General features: G+C 39.6%; 1 protein-coding gene across 18 annotated transcripts in view; it reads right to left on the reverse strand.

The window, feature by feature from the left end:
* Window positions 1-23,560, reverse strand: part of CCDC91 (coiled-coil domain containing 91) — a 381,232-nt gene extending 357,672 nt beyond the window's left edge. For all 18 annotated transcript variants that reach the window (XR_014082453.1, XR_014082452.1, XR_014082451.1 and 15 more), the window contains exon 1: window positions 23,362-23,560. The gene's annotated coding sequence lies outside the window, so the exon portion shown is untranslated. The remainder of the gene's footprint in view (window positions 1-23,361) is intronic.
* Window positions 23,561-23,996: the final 436 nt, after the last annotated feature.

A 23,996-nucleotide genomic window follows, 5' to 3' on the forward strand; every position in this document is an offset into this window, starting at 1 on the left:
CAACCTAGACAGCATATTAAAAAGCAGAGATATCACTTTGCCAACAAAGGCTTGTCTAGTCAAAGCTATGGTTTTTCCAGTGGTCATGTATGCATGTGAGAATTGGACTATAAAGAAAGCTGAGCACCGAAGAATTGATACTTTTGAACTGTGGTGTTGGAGTAAACTCTTAAGAGTCCATTGGAGTGCAAGATCAAACTAGTCAATCCTAAAGGAAATCAGTCCTGAATATTCATTGGAAGAACTGATGCTGAAGCTGAAGCTCCAGTACTTTGGCCACCTGATGTGAAGAACTGACTCACTGGAAGAGACCCTGATGCTGGGAAAGATTGAAGGCAGGAGGAGAAGGTGATGACAGAGGATGAGATGGTTGGATGGCATCATTGACTTAATGGACATGAGTTTGAGCAAGCTCCAGGAGTTGGTGATGGACAAGGAAGCCTGGTGTGCTACAGTCCATGGGGTCACAAAGTTTGACACAACTGAGCAAATGAACTGAACTGAAGGAATGAAAGCAATTTATAAAGTAAACTGCAAGGTCACTCTTCCTGATACAGTGGTAAGATGACCATATATTCTTTAAAACTTTTATTAGCTCCATATTTGACATTCCACTTTGCCAAAATAGTCAATTATTTTCTGTCCATGGTGAATGTATTAGTCAGGATCCTCCAGATTACTGCAGCTGATCCTTGAACAACAATGGGACTGAACTGTATGGGCCCACTTATATGCAAATTTTTTTCAAATAAATACATACTGCAATACTACATGATTTATGGTTGGTAGAAGCAATGAATGCAGAACCACAGATACAGCAGGCCAACTAGAAAGTTATATGCAGATATTAGACTTCATGAGGTTCAGCATCCAACCTCTACATTGTTCAAGGATCAGCTGTACAAAAAATAACTATATATAACTGTTATGGCAACCCACTCCAGTCTTCTTGCCTGGGAAATCTCATGGACAGAGGAGCCTGGCAGGCTATAGTCCAAGGGGTAGCAAAGAGTCAGACATGACTTAGCAATGACAACAAAATAAAAATGTTATTTGTATATAATTATATATAATTTTATTTTTAATATTTAGATATTTATTTTTAATTTTTTATTTTATATTGAACTATAGTTAATATACAATGTGGTATTAGTTTCAGATGTATGGCAAAATGATTCAGTTACACGTATACATCCATACATCCTTTGCAGATTCTTTTCCCATATAAGTTATTACAGAATATTGAGTAGTTTCCTGTGCTATACAGTAGCTCCTTATTGATTATCTATCTTATATTAGCAATGTTCATATGTTAATCCCAAACTTATAATTTTTCCCTCTTCCCAACATCTTTCCACTTTGTTAACCATAAGTTTGTTTTCAACATCTATGAGTCTATTTCTGTTTTATAAATAAATTCATTTGTATCATATTTTTTAGATTCCACATATAAGTGATTATCATATGATATTTGTCTTTCTTTGACTTACTTCACTTAGTACGATAATCTCTAGGCCATCCATGTTGCCGCGAACGACATCATTTCATTCTTCTGTATGGCTGAGTAATATTCCATTGTGTGTGTGTACCACACCTTTATCAATTCCACTATTGATGGGCATTGAGGTTGCTCCTATGTCCTAGCCATTGTAAACAGTGCTGCAATGAATACTGGGGTGCATGTATCTTTTCAAATTATGGTTTTCTCCAGATATGTGCCCAGGAGTAGGATTGCTAGATCATATGGTAGTTCTATTTTTAGTTTTATAAGGAATCTCCATACCATTCTCCATAGTGGTTGTACCAATATACATTCCTACCAACAGTGCAGGAGGGTTCTCTTTTCTCCACACCCTCTCCAGAATTTACTATTTGTAGACTTCTTGATGATGGCCATTCTGAATCATGTGAGATAATACTTCATTGTAGTTCTGATTTCAAGTTCTCTACTAATTAGTGAAATTGAGCATCTTTTCATGTGTTTTTTGTCCCCCTGTATGTCTACATCAGAGAAATGTTTATTCAGATCTTCTGCCCATTTTTAGATTGGCTTATTTATTTTTTTGATATTAAGCTGCATAAGCTGTTTGTATATTTTGAAGATTAATCCCTTGTCAGTCACATGGTTTGCAATAGTTTTTTCCCATGATGTGGGTTGTCTTTTTGTTTATGGTTTGCTTTATTGTGTAAAAGCTTTTAAGTAGGTTTGTTTATTTTTATTTTCATTACTTTAGGCGGTGAATACAAAAAGACATTACTGAGATTTATGTCAAAGAGTGTTCTGCCTATGTTTTCCTCTAAGAGTTTTACAGTATCCAGTCTTACATTTAGGTCTTTAATCCAATTTGAGTTTATCTTTGTATATGGTGTTAGAGAATGTTCTAGTTTCATTCTTTTCCATGCAGTTGTATGATTTTCCCAGCACCACTTGTTGAAGAGACTGTCTTTTCTCCATTGTATATTCTTGCCTCCTTTGTCACAGATTAACTGACCACTGGTGCATGGGTTCATTTCTGGACTTTCTATCCTATTCCACTGATTTATATTTCTGTCTTTATGCCAGTACCATACTATTTGGTTACTGCAGCTTTGTCATTATTATTTTTATAATAATATATAATTTTAATTTTATATTTTATATATACACTTTATACATGTACACACACACACACATAAAAGAGACAGAGAGAGAGAACGAGATTAAGAGGAACTGGCTCATAAGATTATGGAAGCTAAGAAGCCCCAAGATCCACAGTTGACAAGCTGAAAACCCAGGAGAATGGATGGTGCAGTTCCAGTCTGCATCCAAAGTGCCCAAGAGTAAGAGAAGACCAATTTCCCAGTTCAGGCAATTGGACAGAAGTTCTGTCTTACTCAGCTTTTTGTTCTATTGGGCAATCGGCTTTATTCAGTCTAGTAATTCTAATGTTAACCTCACAAACACACTCAGAATAAAGTTTGATCAAATATCTTCAGCAAGCACTTCAGCTGGTCATGGTTCTTTACATGGTGGGGTGATCCAAACCCTCATTCCTGAGAGGTCTGGGGCATTAGAAGACCTCCCTGAATTGGGTTGTTTTAGTTTTCCATTGACCTTAATCACAAAGCATGATAATACTAAGAGATGCCTTAAAAAATCTCCTGTATTTCAGCCATAGACTTCCTTACCTCCACTGTGGAATATAAGTCTAATATCCCTTTGGTAGTCAGGATCAATCACCCTAGCCAACACAATAACTCCTTCTTTGTCTGTTGATTCGGAGGCATGAGAAGCCCAAAGTAGCTAGGCAGTAGTCTTAATTTCCAATTCAATGGAATCACTTCAAGTGAAAGCACTCCTCCTTTTAGAACTAGGACCTATAAACTGGCAGAGCATAAAGTCATAGAAACAGAAACCAAAAATTTTGCTAATGGGTCTCTAGGTGTAATAGGGAATAGTGCTGCTCCCATTTCCACCCCTTGATTCCTGGACCTGTGACCCTGGCTATGGGAAAAACAGCAACATATACTGTATGCTAATTAAAAGTATATACAACTTTCGGAGAACCTTGTCCCAGTCCTAAAGGATTATAAGTTAATAATAAGTCTTCTAGCACCATAACTTGGTCTTCAAAAGACCATTCCACCATTTTGTCAAGCCAGTTGCTACAGGATGGTAGGAAACGGGGTGTGCTGTGCTGTGCTGTGTGCTGTGCTAAGTCACTTCAGTCATGTCAGACTCTTTGCAACCCTACTGACCACAGCCCACAAGGCTCCTCCGTCCACGGGATTCTCCACGGGTAAGAATACTGGAGTGGGTTGCTGTGCCCTCCTCCAAAGGGTCTTCCTAGCCCAGGGATCAAACCAGTGTCTCTTATGTCTCCTGCACTGGCAGGCAAGTTCTTTCCCACTAGCACTACCTGGAAATCCTAGGAAATAAGGTAAGACCAGTGAATTCCATGAACATGGGCCCACTGCACTTCTTTTGCTGTGAAGTGAGTTCCTTAACAGAAGAAATGCTATGTGGAATACCATGTAGTGAATGAACCATTCTATAATTCTAGAGATGACAGTTTTGGCAGAACCACTGCATGTAGGGAAAGCAAATCCATATACAAACTAAGCATCTATTCCAGTAAAAACAAATCACTGCCACTTCCATGATGGAAGCAGTTCAGTATAACCAACCTGCCTCCAGTTAGCTGGCTAATCACTCACTAAGAATGGTGCTATATCAAGGATTCAGGGTTAGTCTCTGCTGATGACAGACTGGGCATTCAGCAGTGGCCATAGTCAGGTTGGCCTTAATGAGGGGAAGTCTATGTTGCTATGTCTATTTGTAATCTCCACCCCTGCCAGCATTGCCACTTTGCTTATGAGCCCACTAGACAATGACACAGATGACAGGGAAAAGAGGCTGACTGGTATCCAGAGAATGAGAGAGTCATCCTATCCACTTGATTATTAAAATCCTCCTCTGCTGAGATCCAGAGAAGGCAATGGCAACCCACTCCAGTACTCTTGCCTGGAAAATCCCATGAACGGAGGAGCCTGGTAGGCTGCAGTCCATGGGGTCGCTAAGAGTCGGACAGGAATGAGTGACTTCACTTTCACTTATCACTTTCATGCATTGGAGAAGGAAATGGCAACCCACTCCAGTGTTCCTGCCTGGAGAATCCCAATGGACGGGGGACCTTGGTGGCCTGCTGTCTATGGGGTTGCACAGAGTCAGACACGACTGAAGCAACTTAGCAGCAGCAGCTCTTTGGTCAGCATTCACATGAAATTCAAATATCTTCACTTTTTTTTTTCTCCCATTCAAAGAAGTCTATCCATACTTCTTCCCCAAATTTCCTTGTCACCAACATTCCAAGCATGTTTCTCCCAAGTTCCTGACCATTCAGCCAAACCACTGGCCATAGGCCATGAATCAGTACATATCTGCATGTCTGGTCATTTATCCTTTCAAGCAAAGTGAACAACCAGGTGCAATGCCTGAAGTTCTGCCCACGGGGAGGATTCCCTTTCACCACTGTCCTTCAGGGATGTCCCGGAAGTGGACTGTACTACTGCAGTCAACCACTTTCCTGGGCTGCCTGTGTATCATGCAAAACCATCTATACACCAGGCTTTAGTCTTCTCTTCTGTGGACTGATCTTAGCAAACTTTCCATGAGGCCACAGGTGTACTCTGGAAAGAGAAGACACTGTAGCAGAGTAGGGGCCATGGACATCTGGGCCACTTCTTCCACTTGTCTGTGCCTTGAAGGCCTGCCCAGACCTGATCAGATATATACCGCTTCCATTTGATAATGAAGTACTGCTGTATATGTCCAACTTTATGGGTTGATGGGTCAAATAACACTCATTTTATGATGAGCAGCTAAGGTGACATGGTAACTTGGTGGCCCATGGTTATGCAATCAGTCTCTAAGGCCCAAATGTAGAACAACAGCTATTTCTCAAGAAGCACAGTTATCCACAGAGGATGGCAGGGTGTTGGTCCAAAATCCAAAGGGCCTGCCCTGTAATTCTATGGTAGAAATCTGCCAAAAGTTCCAAACAGCATCACTATCCACCATTTATACTTGAAGGACCACTAGATCTCCTGGTTCCCATGGCCCAAGTGACAGAGCAGCTTGCACAGCAGCCTGGACCTTTGGCAGAGTGTTGCTCTTGTTCTGGGTCCCACTCAAAACTAGCAGCTTTTTGAGTCAGGAAATGGGCCAGACCAAAATACCCCAAATGAGGACTATGTTGTCTCTAAAGTCCAGAGATCCACTGAATGTTGTGCCTCTTTCTTGATTGTAGGAGGGCCCAGATGCAACAACTTATCTTTGTCTTAACCTTAGAAGTGATATCTCAAGATACCTCACACAACTGGACCCCTAGAAATTTCACTGAGGTAGGAGGCCCCTGAACTTTTATCAGATTTGTTTCTTACTCTCTGACACTAAAATGTTTTACTAACAAGTCTAATGTAGTTGGTGTTTCTTATTCACGAGGCCCAGTCAACATAATGTCCTCAATTTAATGGACCAGTGTGTATCAGGTGATTCAGAGCCACACAAACTAAATTATGATGTAGGGCTGGAGAGCTGATATGCCAGGTAGGACAGTGAAAGTGTACTGCTGGCCTTGCCAGCTGATAGCAAACTTTTCCAGTTAGGCCTTATTGACAGAGATGGAGACAAAGATATTTGCCAGATCAACAGCTGCACACAAGTCACCTGGGGATGTAGTAAACTGCTCCAGCAATAAAACCATATCTGGTATAGCAGCTGCAACTGCAATCACCACATGGCTAAGCTTATAATAATTCACTGTCATTCTCCAAGATCCATCTGTTTATGCACAGGCCAAACAGATCAGATGAATGGGGAAGTGGTGGAAATCACTGTCCCTGCATGTTTTATGTCCTTGATGATGGCACTAATATCTGCAATTCCTCCAGAAATGAGAAACTGCTTTCAGTTTACTATTTTGTTAGGTTGAGGCAATTATACTGTCTTCCGTTTGGCCTTTCTCACCATAATCACCTTCATTCCACTGGTCAGGGAACCAATGTGGAAACTGCAACAGCTGCTGAGTATATCTATTCCAATTATGCATTTTGGAACTGGACAAAGAACCACAGGATGGACTTGGGGACCCACTGAGCCCACTGTGAGACAGACTTGGACTAAAACTTCAGTGATTACTTGATCTCCATAAGCCACTATGTTGACTGATAGACCAAAGGGACAATTTGGGTCTCTTGGAATTAGCATCAGTCCAGAGCCAATATCCAGTAGTCTTTGGAAGGTCTGATTATTTCCTTTTCCCCAATGCACAATTATCCTGGTTAAAGGCTGTAGGTCCCTTTGGGGACAGCTGGGAGAAAGATTATCGGTATACACTTTGGCAGTGTACTAGAGTCCTTCTTCAAAGGGACCTTGCCTCCCCTTCACTCAAAGCATTCTAGGTCTGCAAAAATTCAAGTCTTAGAATTGACTGATGGGTTATGACTCTGTTTTTATCATCAGGCTAGAATTCTGTTCACCTGACCTAGAACTTTTATGCTTATACAAATCAAGTAAGAATTTGGTAGGCTTCCTATCTATTTCATTTCTAGGACCACCATAATCAACTAGCCAACACCACTGTTCTGCGTGAGTCAGACTATTATAACTGTGACTTTGACTCTGCTGTCCAAACCTGGTTCACCTTGCCTTTGACAGTTAGATGTCACGACTGGGCCCCTGTCACCCTGGAACTCATTTCCTCCCATTGCATTTAGGTTTCCCAATTCAGTGACTGCATTCCCACTGAATAAATCACAGAATTCTTAAAGGGTGCCAAGGCTTCCCTCACAATTTATCTCTCATAATATTACTAAAAGGTATGTCCTCTGGACCCTCCCAGTTTGGGTGAGCACTTCTTAAATGACAAATCCGCTCCAATATTCCTATCTCCCTAAGCCTTTGAATCCCTTCCTTGACACTGAACCAAAATAGGTAGGTCCTGTGTTTCCAGCTCACTCACTGTGTGCCACCTTTTGGTGCATATTTCAAACAACCACACTAAATGCAGAAGCTCTGCTTTGTGAGCCCATATAAATAAATTCTGCCTGGTCCAGTTTTATGTTCTTTTCATGATTATGCATACCTCTAGTATCATTCTGACACATGTTCCCTGGATTTCTGTCTGTATAAATTAGAAAGTTCAAGTAGTTCTTTTGGAGTGTAGTTCATTTCCCCATAAGTCACACTTTGTACCTCATCTTTAGAAACCTGCTGGCATTTGAGTCTAGTCATAGATCTAGAAGAGTGTAGGGGCAGGTCTTGAGGAGAGTAGTATGGGCAGGTCTTAAGGAGATCAGCACTGTCTTTTTTGGCAACTGCCTCAGGAGTAGCCATTAATGCAGAATTTAATCCCCTCAGATCTCAGACAGTGGTGGAGAGCTACTCCCACTGGGAGTGAGGCAGAGCCCCCACTGAGGATGAGAAAGCCACTATCACTGAGCATGGAAAAGATGCTTCCACTGGCAAAAATACTCATCAGCATTCAGGGGCTCAATGTGTCCAGCTTCATCAGGGTCTTCCCTTGCATACCTAGTCTAACTTTCAGGATCCCATTACTTTTCAATCAGTGCTCTCCCTATAATATATCATTTACATTACTCTTACCTACTTGACTGGGAGGTCCTTGAAAATCAAGTGGCATTTATTTCTGTATCTTCCACTGCCTAGTACAGAACCCTGAAATTATAGTCAGGGCTCAATAAAGATTTCTGTTGAGTTGAATTTTGCTTCTCACCATAGCTCAGTAGTCCATTATTTCACTTTCATAAACTCAGTTTGACAGTCATTAAATCCTTGTTCATGCACCTATCAAATGTCTTCATCTGCTAGTAGTGTCCTTTAACAGAAAACAGACCTATTTACCAAAGAAACACAGAAAGGACTTGCTTGCTCACATTTTTCTAAGATAATATAAAACTGTTCTAATCACGGATTTTCATTTCTTCTTGAATTAAGGTACCAGTATCCTTGGCAGGATCATTTTTTTCATCTGATTTTAACTTCTAATTTATTTTCTTCACTTTCATATGTAATAAGTAATTGAGTACCAAATTTATCTTAAGGACTTCTAAAATATATAGACTCTAGCTCATTCAAAACAGAATTAAATGTGCAAGTGGAAGCAAAAATGTCTGAAGCACACAAAGCCTCTATAATTGGGTACATTCTAGACAAATCTGACACCTTCTGAGCGATGTTTGCAAAACGTTTCCTCTGTACCATTATGAAGATTAACTGAGCCATTAGCTAAAAATCCAAAGTTTTCTCACAAGGCAATCTAGGCACTCCCAATGTTTTTTTTTTATATGCAATAGTGTCAAGACCCTACAGAAATGTCAACTGACACTATCTCTCTACTGAGTAAATATACAACCAAATCCAAAAAATGCTAGCTATTAGGTGATGGCGCTGACAACAGTAAGTTTTATTCACTTAAGTTCCATTCATTGTGTATAAGTATTTCTACATTTTTAACCCCATGTTCTTATCAACTGTTTGAAAGCAACAATCATCCAAATCTCTTCTAAAGCACTGAAAATAACCTTCTCAATTATGACTCTCAGGTAGTACAAGATGACAAGATGCTAAGTCAGTGAGTTAAATGCTAGAGAAAAAATAATAAGTTCAGTTGCCTTTAATTACTAAGGCATTAAAACTCCACCAGTACAAGTCTAGAGATTTTTCACCAAATTGAAAAACAAAAACAAAAAAAAAATCTGAGTGTCTACTTATCTTTCTTTACTAGAAAATGCCATTAACCAAGTACTATGTTCAGGCATAGCATACTGTAAGCATTCAATAAATGTTTTCTTACTTTTTGTAATCATTTTGATAATTCTATTAATTTTTAAGCATAATTTACAAGCCCTAACTAAATATTTCCTCTATTTAAATTGACCCAATTATATAAGACAGAATGGCATAATTCCAAGTGGCCACACAAGAAAAGAACACAGAGTTTACATAAAGAGTTCATCAAGACAGAAAAATAGCAAGAAAAATAGTAACAATAAAAATATTAAAAACCTGGAAAGGAGAGAAAAAAATCTGATAACCCGAGTTGCCACATCACATATATATATATATAATATATTTTAAAATATACATGCACAACAGACATATATTTATAAATGTCTAGTTTTCAACAAAAATTATGATACAAGCCAAGAAACAAGAATATAGAGCCCCTACGCAGAGGAAAAAAACGCAGTCAACAGAAATTTACTTGTGAGGAAACTCAGACATTAGACTTATTAGACAAAGATATTAAAATTCACGACTCTAATATGTTCAAATATAATGTCTCAAATCACTAGAGGAAACTGTGCCTAAATAAAGGAAAAATAATAACAATGGCTCACAAAATAAAGAATATTAATGAAAAGACAGGAGTTATAAAAATAAAACATATAAAATCTGAAGTTTATTTACCGGTCAGCAATGGAGAAACAGACATAGAGAATACACTTATGGACATAGGGAGAGGGAGGAGAGGGTGAGATGTATGGAAAGAGTAACATGGAAACTTACATTACTATATGTAAAATAGACAGCCAATGGGAATTTGCTGGATGGCTCAGGAAACTCAAACAGGGGCTCTATATCAACCTAGAGGGGTGGGATGGGGAGGGAGATGGGAGGAAGGTTCAAAAGGGAGGGGATATATGTGTATCTATGACTGATTCATGTTGAGGTTTGACAAAAAACAACAAAATTCTGTAAAGCAATTATCCTTCAATAAAAAAATAAATTAAAAAAAAAATCTAGAGTTGAAAGTACACTGACTGAAATTTTAAAAAATCCACTAGAAGACCTCAACAGCAAATTATGAACTGATAGAAGAAAGACTCAGTGAATGTGAAGATAGGTCAATTGAGATTAACCAGTCTGAGCAAAAGGAAAAAGAATAAAGAAAAATTAACAAAGTATCAAAGACCTGTGTGGATAACCACCAAGAATACTAACATATGGATAAGCATAATCAGAGTTCCAGAAAACAAGGAGAGAAAGAAAGGGGCAGAAAGACTATTTAAGGAAATAATGCTAGAAAATTTCACAAATTTGATGAAAAACATTAATCTACATATCCAAGAAGTTCAACAAATTGCAAGTAGGATACAATTAAAGAGACCCACACTTTAAGGTATCATAATCAAACTTTCAAATGTCAAAGACAAAGAGAGGATCTTGTAATCAGCAAAAAACAAGCAACTCATCACATACAAGGAATCAGTGATACGATTTTTAACCTGACTTTTCATAAACAACCACGGAAGCCAGAAGCCAATGAGATGGCCCAAAGTGCTGAAAGAGAATTCAACCAAGAATTCTATACCCAGCAAAACTAATACTAAAAAAAAAAAAAAAAAAGAAGGAGAAATTAAGACTTACTCGAAGCAAAAACAAAGAGAATTTATCACCAGGAGGTCTTATCTATGAGGAATTCTAAAAGGAGTAATCAGGCTGAAATGAAAGAACCATACAAAGCAACTGAATCCTCACAGAGAAATAAAGAGCACCACTAAAGATAACTACACAGGCAAAAAGACACAGGTAAACATAAAAATTGTCTTTTATATTTACCTGTGTAAATATAAAGGTATATTTTGGGCTTCCCTGGTGGCTCAGACAGTAAAGAATCCGCCTGCAATGTGGAAGACCTGGGTTCGATCCCTGGGTTGGGAAGATCCCTTGGAGGAAGAGAATGGCTACCCACTCCAGGATTCTGGCCTGGAGAATTCTAAGGGCAGAGGAGCCTGGCAGGCAACGGTCCATGGAGTCACAGAGTCAGAGACGCCTGAGCAACTTTCACAAAAGGTATATTTGTAATTCTTTTTTCACCTATACAATTTACAAGACAACTGCACAAAGAACGACTGCAAATCTGTTTTGATGGGCATCAAAGTAGAAAGATGTAATTTATGCGATAGTTGCACAACAAAGGAGAAGAAATGGAACTACATAAGAGCAAACTTTTTATAAGTTTGAGATTAAGTCGGTGCTAATTCAACGTAGACACCAAACAGACTGTTATAAAGTCATTAGTTGTAATCCCCAGGGCAATCACTAAAAAAGTAACTTAAATATAGTGAGAGACACAATAAAAGAATTAAAATGGCACACTAGAAAATATCTATTTAATACAACACAAAGCAGCAATGGGATTAAGGAACAGCAAAAACAAAAACACTTAAAAATATACAGAAAACAAATACTAGGTTGGTGCAAATGTAATTGCAGTTTTTGCTCATAGAAATTTGCCATTTGATATTGGAATACATTCTTAAATGTGGTTATGTTAAATATCATTTTAATGTGCATTTCTTTATTTTTTTCTCTACTGACTTATTACTTGTTGTTTCAGTTCAGTTGAGTTCAGTCGCTCAGTCGTGTCCAACTCTTTGCAACCCCATGAATCGCAGCACGCCAGGCCTCCCTGTCCATCACCAACTCCCAGAGTTTACCCAAACTCATGTCCATCGAGTCGCTGATGCCATCCAGCCATCTCATCCTCTGTCGTCCCCTTCTCCTCCTGTCCTCAATCTTTCTCAGCATCAGGGTCTTTTCCAATGAGTCGGTTCTTCACATCAGGTGGCCAAAGTATTGGAGTTTCAGCTTCAACATCAGTCCTTCCAGTGAACACCCAGGACTGATCTCCTTTAGGATGGACTGGTTGGATCTCCTTGCAGTCCAAGGGACTCTAGAGCCTTCTCCAACACCACAGTTCAAAAGCATTAATTCTTCGGCACTCAGCTTTCTTCACAGTCCAACTCTCACATCCATACATGACCACTGGAAAAACCATAGCCTTGACTAGATGGACCTTTGTTGGCAAAGTAATGTCTCTGCTTTTTAATATGCTTATCTAGGTTGGTCACAACTTTCCTTCCAAGGAGTAAGCATCTTTTAATTTCATGGCTGCAGTCACCATCTGCAGTGATCTTGGAGCACAAAAACATAAAGTCTGACACTGTTTCCACTGTTTCTCCATCTATTTCCCATGAAGTGATGGGACCAGATGCCATGATCTTAGTTTTCTGAATGTTGAGCTTTAAGCCAACTTTTTCACTCTCCCCTTTCACTTTCATCAAGAGGCTCTTTAGTTCTTCTTCACTTTCTGCTAGAGGGTGGTGTCATCTGCATATCTGAGGTTATTGATATTTCTCCCGGCAGTCTTGATTCCAGCTTGTGCTTCTTCCAGCTCAGCGTTTCTCATGATGTACTCTGCATATAAGTGAAATAAGCAGGGTGACAATATACAGCCTTGACATACTCCTTTTCCTATTTGGAACCAGTCTGTTGTTCCATGTCCAGTTCTAACTGTTGCTTCCTGACCTGCATACAGGTTTCTCAAGAGGCAAGTCAGGTCATCTGGTATTCCCATATCTTTCAGAATTTTCCACAGTTTATTGTGATCCACACAAGTCAAAGGCTTTGGCATAGTCAATAAAGCAGAAATAGATATTTTTCTGGAACTCTCTTGCTTTTTCGATGATCCAGCGGATGTTGGCAATTTGATCTCTGGTTCCTCTGCCTTTTCTAAAACCAGCTTGAACATCTGGAAGTTCACAGTTCAGGTATTACTTGAAGCCTGGCTTGGAGAATTTTGAGTATTACTTTACTAGCGTGTGAGATGAGTGCAATTGTGCCGTAGTTTGAGCACTCTTTGGCATTGCCTTTCTTTGGGACTGGAATGAAAACTGACCTTTTCCATTCCTCTGGCCACTGCTGAGTTTTCCAAATTTGCTGGCATATTGAGTGCAGCACTTTCACAGCATCATCTTTGAGGATTTGAAATAGCTCAACTGGAATTCCATCACCTCCACTTGCTTTGTTCGTAGCGATGCTTTCTAAGTCCCACTTGACTTCACACTCCAGGATGTCTGGCTCTAGGTGAAAACAGACTTGTTGTTTATTTTATGTTTACTTTAGACTAGGGAACTGATGTTAGACAAAAAGTAAATTCAAGCAATTTTCTTATCTGAGTTCAAAATGGGAGGTAAAACATCAGAGACAACTCACAATATCAACAACGCATTTGGCCCAGGAACTTCTAACAAACTTACGGTGCAGTGTTGGTTCGAGAAGTTTTGCAAAGGAGATGAGAGCCTTGAAGATGAAGAATGTAGTGGCCAGCCATTAGAAGCTGACAGCAACCAATTTGAGAGACATCATCGAAGCTGATTCTCTTACAACTACAGAAGTTGCCCAAGAACACAATGTCAGCCACTGAGTTGAGTCCTTTGGCATTTGAAGCAAATTGGAAAAGTGAAAAGGCATGGTAAATGGGTGCCTTGTGAATTGACTGCAAATCAAAAAAATCGTCGTTCTGAAGAGTCATCTTCTCTTATTCTATGCAACAACAATGAACCATTCCTTGACTGGACTGTGGCATGCAAAGAAAAATGGATGTTATACGACAACCAGCAACAATCAGCTCAGTGGCTGGACTGAGAAGCTCCAAAGCACTTCCCAAAGCCAAACTTGCACCAAAACAACGGTCACAGTCACTGTTTGGTGATCGGCTGCCAGTCTAAACAACTATAGCTTTTTGAATCCCAGAGAAACCACTATATTTGAAAAGTATGCTCAGCAAATCGATGAGATGCACCAAAAACTGTAATGTCTGCAGCACACATTGATCAACAAAAAGGGCCCAATTCTTACCCATGACAACACCTGACCACAGATCGCAAAACCAACGCTTCACAAGTTGAATGAATTGGGCTACAAAATTTTGCCTCATCCACCATATTCACCTGACCTCTCATTAACCAACTACCACTTCTTCGAGCATCTGGACTACTTTTTGCAGGGAAAATGCTTCCACAACCAGCAGGAGGCAGAAAATTCTTTCCAAGAGTTCATCAAATCCCAAAGCACAGATTTTTATGCTACAGGAATAAACAAACCTATTTCTCATTGGCAAAAATGTGTTGGTTGTAATGGTTCCTATTTTGATTAATAAAGATGTACCTAAGCCTAGTTATGATTTAAAATTCATGATTCAAAACTGCAATTACGTATGCACCGACTTACCAGTAAAATGGCAAGTATAATCCCTATCTATCAGCAATTATCTTAAATACACATGTGTTAAACAACCTGATCAAAAGGCTAAAATCTGCAGAATGAAGAAAAAGAATGATCCAACTACGTGCTGACTACAAGACGCCTTAGATTCAAAGACACAAGTACAATATTGCACACCAGTAACACATGAAGTATAACTGAATACTTTATAATCAATATGCAGAATGGTATACTCTAAACAACCCAAGGTTTGGAGCATCCATAAAAGTCTGTAAGTCAACCAAAAAGCTGATTTTCATTCTTCCAACATGTAGTTATTTAGTAAAATTCATGTAAACCCCTAAGTCTATCAGAGAAGCACACACATATTAATGGATCTTGCACTGTCTTTACTACAGTTGCAAAAGTTTTGAATTCTTATAATACAAAAGTAAAACATCTTGAAATGATCATGTAGACCCTCTTTTACCACAAAATTGGGCACAATATAAAAGGTAATTTGGCTTGCTTCTTCACTATCTATGCCTGCTTTTGGTAGGAGATGCACATGATCTATGTTAGCAAGCCTGGCAAAGGGAGAAGAAAGACAGTCTTCCCTGAATATCATTTCATGGAAAAAGTTATTTCACACTTTACAAAACTGTGGTTTTTTACATTGATATAACTAGTCTATATGAATATATGTGTTCAACAGCATTATGTAAATGCCAAAATGTTCACACACATCTAAGGATAAAAGGTTTACTAGAATTATAACATGCTGCATTTTAAAGTAGCTAACATTACTTCTGATCTTCATCTAACAAATCTGTGACTTAAAAATAATCTTCTCATTTCAAAATTTTAAAATTATTGTATTCTCTACTAGTGACAATAAATGTATCTCTAATTCTTTAAGTAAAACTACAGCAGATAGCTAACAACAGTCTTGTTACTCCTTATTGGAGACTTGACAGGGAAAGGAAAAGGATACAGGGCAAGAAATAACTAAAATAATTTAAAATTAGACAATACAAAAAGATATAAATATAATATAAATTTCTATTCGGGCATTTTAGAATTAACTGAAACTGTCTTGTGTTGATTTATTAAATTGCTTAATGAGCTTATTCTACAAATTAAAATTAGAAGACCAATCCAGAATAAGCAGAATATATACAAAATGCTTACATGAACTCCATATTGGTATTATAGTCTACAAATAAAAGCAGTATAAAAAAAAGACTTGTGATCGATCCAACTCTACCACTCACTGTTGATACAACCTTGAATAACACTGTTCACTTGTCTGAGACTCAGTTTCCTCACCTATTAAACGGAGAAAATACTACTTACCTACAACAAAAGGTTCTGGTTGGAATTCAATAAAACAACATGCATAAAGAGTTTCTGCATGATCTTGAACACAAAGATTTCTACAATCCTTATCAAAAGAACTTGAGCATTCTACATTACACAAAATGCATCAGGAATTTTATCTAGATCACTGGCAACAAAACAATAATGTGGAAGGAAAGGTCATTTACTTATTACACGTGCTAAACCTATAAAATAAATGATCTAAACTAAATTAGATTTATTAGATAAATCTAATAAACTGAGTTTCTGAAATCCTAGGAGTCAATCTTGAAACAATGCTCAAAAAAATCAACAATATTAACTGTCACCTTTCACTCCAAAATTTATTGCAAATAAAGATCCAGGCAGATAAATTCTAGGAATATAAAATTAAACAAGGGAGCAGTGTATATTAAGAATTTGAAAAAAGTTTATACATTTTGAGTAATAGTCACTTTTTAAAAAAATCAACTAAAAGAATTTTATCAGAATTATACCATTTACAACATTTACAATGAATACCATTTACAACAGCACCAAATAACATGCAACAGTTAGACACATTTTTTTTTAAATGTGTATTAAAGTTTTATGCTAAAAGCTTAAAATATTAATGAGAAAAATCAAGGCTTTATTAATGGATTAGAAACCACTCAGATGTCATTTCTCTTTAAGCAAAATTATAACTTTAATGCATCCAGAATTAAAATTCCAGGATGCTTTTTTATAGAAATAGGCTGATTCTACAAACATATATGGAAAGAAAGAGCTAGGATACCCAAAACAATTAAAAAGAAAAAAGAAAAAATTGGAAGACTCAGACTTCCTAATTTCAAAACAAAACTACGAAGTTACATTAATGAAGACAGTGTAGTTTTGGCCAAAGGAAAGACACATGGAATGAGAGAACAGAACTGAGAGTCCAGGAACATATCGACACATAGAGTCAATTGATTTCTGACAAATGTGCTAAGAAATTTTATTGAAGAAAGGATAGTAAGGATAGTCTTTTCAACAAGTGTTACTGGACAAAGTAGGTGTCCATATACAAAAAAAAGAAAGAGAGAGAGAAAAAGAACTTTGACACATATCTTGTACTACATACAGAAATGAATAAAAGGCTGATCAAAACAGATCACAGACCTAAAGGTAAAATCTAAAACTATAAAAGTTCTAACAGAAAACACAGGAAAAAAAAAATCACTGTATCTCTGGATTAGTCAAAATTTTCTAGATAGGATGCAAAAGCACAAATCACAAAAGAAAAAAAAATGATAATGTGGATTTCTTCAAAATGTACAACTTCAACTCTTTGAAAGATACAATTAAAATAAAAAGACAAACCACAGACTGAAAGAAAATATCTGTCAACATATATATGATAAAGGAATTGTATCCAGACTTCTTACAACTCAATAAGAAAACAGACCAAAGATTTTAACAGATACTTCACATAAGAAAACACAGAGATAGCAAATGACAGCAAACGAGCACATGAAAAGATGTTCAATGTATTGCTGTGCTTAGTCGCTAAGTCGTGTCCAACTCTTTGCAACCCCATGGACTGTAGCCCACCAGGCTCCTCTGTCCATAGGGATTCTCCAGACAAGCATATTGGAGGGGGTTATCATGCCCTCCTCCAGGGAATCTTCCCAACTCAGGGATCGAATCCAGGTCTCCCGTGTTGTAGGAAGAATCTTCACTATGTGAGCCACCAGGGAAGCTCAACATATTAGCTGATAGGAAAATTCAAACTAAAACAGCATTGAGATTGCACTAAATATCTATTAGAATAGCCAAAATTAAAAGCAAAATGACAAATGCTGACCAGCACGTGGAGAAAATGGAAGCATCAAACAATGTTGGTAATTTCTTATCTTTGGTAATTTGTTATAAACTTAAGTGAACCTTTGCCACATGATCAAAGACTCATACTCCCAGAAATTTAACCAAAAGATATGAAAGCATATATCTACACAAAGACCCACAGAAGAATGTACAAACAAATGTACATGAACGTTTATAGCAGCTTCATTCCTAAATGATAAACACTGGAAACAACCTAAATGTCCGTCAACTGGTGAATAAATAGACTGCAATATAGCCATAAAATGAAATAGGCAGTCAGTTCAGTCATTCAGTCGTGTCCAACACTTTGTGATCCCAAGGACTGCAGCATGCCAGGCTTCCCTGTCCATCACCAACTCCCAGAGATTGCTCAATCTCATGTCCATAGAGTCGGTGATGCCATCCAACTATCTCATCCTCTGTCATCTCCTTCTCCTCCTTGCCTTCAATCTTTCCCAGCAACAGGGTTTTTTTCAAATGAGTCAGTTCTTCACATCGGGTGGCCAAAGTATTGGAGTTTCAGCTTCAACATCAGTCCTTCCCATGAATATTCAGCACTGATTTCCTTTAGGATGGACTGGTTGGATCTCCTTGCAGTCCAAGGGACTCTCAAGAGTCTTCTCAAACACCACAGTTCAAAAGCATCAATTCTTCAGCACTCAGCTTTCTTTACAGTCCAACTCTCACATCCATACACGACTATGGAAAGACCATAGCTTTGACTAGACAGACCTTTGTTGGCAAAGTATTGTCTCTGTTTGTTAATATGCTGTCTAGGTCATAGCTTTTCTTCCAAGGAGCGTCTTTTAATTCTGTGGCTGCAGTCACCATCTGCAGTGATTTTGGAGCCCAGGAAAATAAAGTCTGTCACTGTTTCCATTGTTTCCCCATCTATCTGCCATAAAGTGATGGGACCGGATACCATGAACTTCATTTTTTGAATGTTGAGTTTCAAACCAGCTTTTTCATTCTCCTCTTTCACTTTCTTCAAGAGGCTCTTCAGTTCTCCTTCAATTTCTGCCAAAATAGGGGTATCATCTGCGTATCTGAGGTTATTGATATTTCTCCCAGCAATCTTGATTCCAGCTTGTCCTTCAGCTGGCCCAGTGTCTCTCATGATGTATTCTGCATAGACGTTAAATAAGCAAAGTGACAATATACAGCCTTGATGTACTCCTTTCCTGATTTGGAACCAGTCCATTGTTCCATGTTTGGTTCTAACTGTTGCTTCTTGACCTGGATACAGATTTCTCAGGAGGCAGGTCAGGTGGTCTGATATTCCCAAATCCTGAAAATTTTTCCACAGTTTGTTGGGATACACACAGTCAAAGGCTTTGGCGTAATCAATAAAGCAGAAGTAAATGTTTTTCTGGAACTCTCTTGCTTTTTTGATGATCCAGCAGATGTTGGCAATTAGATCTCTGGTTCCTCTGCCTTCTCTAAATCCAGCTTGAACATCTGGAAGTTCACGGTTCACATATTGCTGAAGCCTGGCTTGGAGAATTTTGAGCATTACTTTCCTAGCATGTGAGATGAGTGCAATTGTGCAGTAGTTGGAGTATTCTTTGGCAATGCCTTTCTTTGAGACTGGAATGAAAACTGACCTTTTCCAGTTCTGTGGCCACTGCTGACCAAACTTGCTGGCGTATTGAATGCAGCACTTTCACAGCATCATCTTTTAGGATTTGAAATAGCTCAACTGGAATTCCATCACCTCCACTAGCTTAGTTTGCAGTGATGCCTCCTAAGGCCCACTTGACCTCGCATCCCAGGATGTCTGGCTCTAGAGGAGTGATCACACATCGTGGTTATCTGGGTCATGCAGATCTTTTTTGTATAATTTTTCTGTGTATTCTTGCCACCTCTTCTTAATATCTTCTGCTTCTGTTAGTCCATACCAGTCATTTATTGTGCCCATCTTTGCATGAAAAGTTCCCTTGGTATCACTAATTTTCTTGAAGAGATCTCTGGTCTTTCCCATTTGACCATTCAATATCACAATAATCCAAGTTTATGTCCCAACTAGTTATGCTGAAGAAGCTGAAGTTAAACAGTTCTATGAAGACCTATAAGACCTTCTAGAACTAACACCCCAAACAGATATCCCTCTCATCATAGGGGACTGGAATGCAAAAGTAGGAAGTCAAGAGATACCTGGAGTAACAGGCAAATTTAGCCTTGGAGTACAAAATGAAGCAGGTCAAAGGCTAACAGAGTTTTGCCAAGAGAATACACTGGTCATAGCAAACACCCTCTTCCAACAAGAGAAGACTCTACACATGGACATCACCAGATGATTAATACCAAAATCAGACTGATTATATTCTTTGCAGCCAAAGATGGAGAAGCTCTATAAGGTCAGCAAAAACAAGACCGGGAGCTGACTGTAGCTCAGATCATGAACTCCTTATTGCCAAATTCAGACTTAAATTGAAGAAAGTAGGGAAAACCATGAGACCATTCAGGTATGACCTAAATCAAATCCCTTATGATTATACAGTGGAAGTGACAAATAGATTCAAGGAATTAGATCTGATAGAGTGCCTGAAGAACTATGGAGGAAGGTTCGTGACATTGTACAGTGGCAGTGATCAAGACCATCCCCAAGAAAAACAAATACAAAAAGGCAAAATGGTTGTCTGAGGAGGCCTTACAAATAGCTGAGAAAAGAAGAGAAGCTAAAGGCAAAGGAGAAAAAGAAAGATATACCCATTTGAATGCAGAGTTCCAAAGAATAGCAAGGAGAGATAAGAAAGCCTTCCTCAGTGATCAATGCAAAGAAATGAAATAGTACCTGGCAATAAAGCAAAAAGGACAAAGCACTGATACATCCACCAAAATGGATGAATCACAAAAGCATTAAGTGAAAGAAACCAGAAAAAAATTCTATTTGTTGTAGGAGTCTGTTTATATGACATTCCAGAAAAGACAAAGCTATACGGATAGGGAACAGATCAGTGGTTGCCTGATCTACCACTGAGGGGAGGAAACCAACTACAAAGGAGCATGAGGGAACTTTTTGGAATGATAGAAATGTTCTGTGTCTGGATTGTGGTGGTAGTTATAGGACTATTGTGCATGTGTCAGTTTAAAGAACAAGATACTAAGAGACTGTTTTTACTTATAAACTATACCTCAATAAGACCACATTTTAAAAGACACAGGACATGCTCTTTTGAAAAATATGTTGTTGTTTAATTGCTCAGTCATGTCTGACTCTTTGCAACGCCGTGGACTGTAGCCCACAGACTCCTCTGTCCGAGGAATTTTCTAGGCAAGAATACAGGAATGGGATGTCATTTCCTTCTCCAGGGAATATTCCCCACCCAGGGATCAAGTCCCAGTCTCCTGCATTAGCAGGTGGGTTCTTTACCACTGAGCCACCAGGGAAGCTTTGAAAAATATGTTTCAAATTAAATGACAACCCATCTAAATGGTAATTAGGGTGGAGGAGAAACAGTGGGGGAAACAAAAAATTCTTGGAAATATTACAAATCAAAAAACTGACCTATCATTAGTAAGAAGGAAACACATTGGTATAGAAAGTTACTCCAGAGTGTCCTTTTTATTGTTCTCATTGTTTAGACAGAAAATAACAAGATTTGATGAGTTTCAAGAAAGACCAAAAGTCACAAGTAACAGATTGATAAAGGAGGCACAGTGATTACAAGCTAAAATTTGGAAACACTCACCTAAACATGCCCTTTCCAAGTTACTAATAAAAATGACCTCATCCAACCGAATGTACTTCCACCCCAATTTCTGCTATGAAGAACAAGACAATGAACAGTTTTCTTTATTCATAACAATCCTATATACTTTACAACCATATATCTATAGCTAGGAATACCAGATAAAATGCCTCCAACTAGGCAAATTCCTATTTGTCCATGTAAGCTTTAGACTAACTACTTGGTAACCATTATATACTTTACAACCATATATCTATAGCTAGGAATACAAGATAAAATGCCTCCAACTAGGCAAATTCCTATTTGTCCATTTAAGCTTCAGACTAGCTACTTGGTAACCATCTATCTTCTTTTTTTTCCCCACTGCCATCCAAAAAAAAAAAAAAATGCTGTCTCTCCACATGACTTTCTGCAGTTGCTGTTTATCTGATACTAAGATTAAATAAAATGATTAAAATAAAACAGGAGTTTTGAGCTGATCACTCCAATAAGAAGATACATGTTTCCATGCAATAAAAGTTAGGTACATTGTAACTTTCACCACTCTGTTTTCTTTATGTTTATTCCATTTGGCGTGTACTGTTGCTGGGAAACCAGTTAATAATAAGATTTCCCAACTCACAGAACAACCTCCTAGCCAGCCTGCAGGATACCAAACTTTGTAACCAGGGCAATTCTTTACCACACAATTTACTCGCTCGCCAGCACCATACAGGTGCACTCTCTCTGGCATCCTCTAGCTCCATTAACCTTATAGGTACAGCAGCGCTAATCCCCTCAATGCAACAGAAACTGCAGCAGAAAGCAAATGAGATGAAGGATACAGGTCTCCGATGGCAGAGAACAACGCGAATTTATTGCCAGTACCTGTCCTCCCACCCAACTAAATATTCTGTGAATTCGGTCTTAAATTGTAGGGTGAAATGTTAGCCCATTCCCCCGTGACAAGATGAAACTTCAGCCCACCCCAATCACCAGCAAGAATGCAACATCCAAAATGCCGTCCAAAAGCCTTCATCCAACTACTACCGCCCTATAAATATTTAACGAGTAAGGTGGGCATCAGTTCCTGTACAGTTCAGAAAGGGAGCTAAGGAGAAAAAGAGTTCTAATTCCTAAGGGGCCGCTGAATCACCTACAGCTGTGGTCAGAACTTGACCCCCCGAGGTAATCAGGTTGTGCCCCAACTCTCATCAGGGAAGCAAGTGAGAGTAGCAGTAGCAACATCATCCTACCAAAAAAAACAAAACAAAACACTCAGCGCTGCTTTTAATAGCGTTCCCACTCCTTCAAGTGAAGCCAAACATAGGTTTTCCGTCCAAGGCTTTGCTCCCCAGTATGCAACAAGGGCAGATGGAAGAATCATCTTTATTGTGGGAGAGGGGGCGCACTTACGGGGGATGAAGGATGCCTCACCACTTGGAAAGTTACCAGCCACTGCCTTCACCCTGAAATGCTACTTTTATTGCAGCCTGTGGCCCAAAGTAACGACAAGGAAATGTGACTGACTGACGGACCCTGCTGTACTTAAGTCAAAGGGAAAACATAAACCAGGCGCGATCGCTGAAAACTCGGCAAGGATCAAAGTCACCGTTCATGGGCGCTTTGGTGACACAGTAATCACGTGTATTTGTGCGTAGACTTCCGAAAACATTAGGTTCTGGAATATGCAGGGGCAGAAATTTGCCGGCGAGGGCAAGCACGGGTAGACACCGCCCGCTGGGGAGCGAGGCTCAGCTCCAGCCGGCGGCGGGTCACGCCCCGTGACTCCCCGGCCCGAGACCGTACCCGCCGATGGCTGAAGCCCGGCCGCGCTCCCCGCCCGCGCCCTGGCCGCCTCAGGGCGCGCCGCCGGCCTCGTGCGGCCCGGGCCCCACACCCAGGCCCAGAAGGCGAGCGTCCGTTTACCTGCGCCCGGGCTCTCGCCGCTGCCGCCTGCCGCCACCGCCACCAGCGCCGCGCTGCTCCCCCACAGCGCCAGGTGAGCCACCCCCAGCACACAGCCACGCGCGTGCACCCAAGCGCAACCCAGACCTGGGGGACTGCGGCCCAGGCACACGCGTTGGGACAGCGCACTCACCACCCGGCTTCCAGAGCCTCTGCCCCCGGAAGTTGATTTCCGCCAAGGCCCGCCCAACACCGCGCCTGTCACTCAACGCCCAGAGGCGCGTCACGTGTGCCCAGGCCAAGCGCGAGCCCCAGGTCCCATCTTCAGAGGCCCGCCACTCTTGGCTCCTGTAGGCATCATAGCGCTTCCCTATAAAACAGGTTGACTCAGGCGCTACCTCCTGTTGATTACAGCTTCTTGTTCACTTGAATGACAGACCCTGTTTCTGTGCCTAACCCATACGAGTCAAACCATCCCCATAATGTCACTCCTGTCTAGGACTTTGTAGGACTGGTCCTGAGAAGAGCAGGTCCTGATTTCTTAACCACCTCCAAGCAGAGTACCCTAAATACTGGAGCTGAGTTAAGTGCTCAAGAAAAGAGTGGACTAGACAACGTCTCCTCTTGACCATCAGAACTCTCAAAGCACCGGGTTG

The sequence above is a fragment of the Giraffa tippelskirchi genome, chromosome 4 (genome assembly GCF_054371585.1).
Source record: "Giraffa tippelskirchi isolate mGirTip1 chromosome 4, T2T-mGirTip1v1.2.pri, whole genome shotgun sequence".
Lineage (NCBI taxonomy): Eukaryota > Metazoa > Chordata > Mammalia > Artiodactyla > Giraffidae > Giraffa > Giraffa tippelskirchi.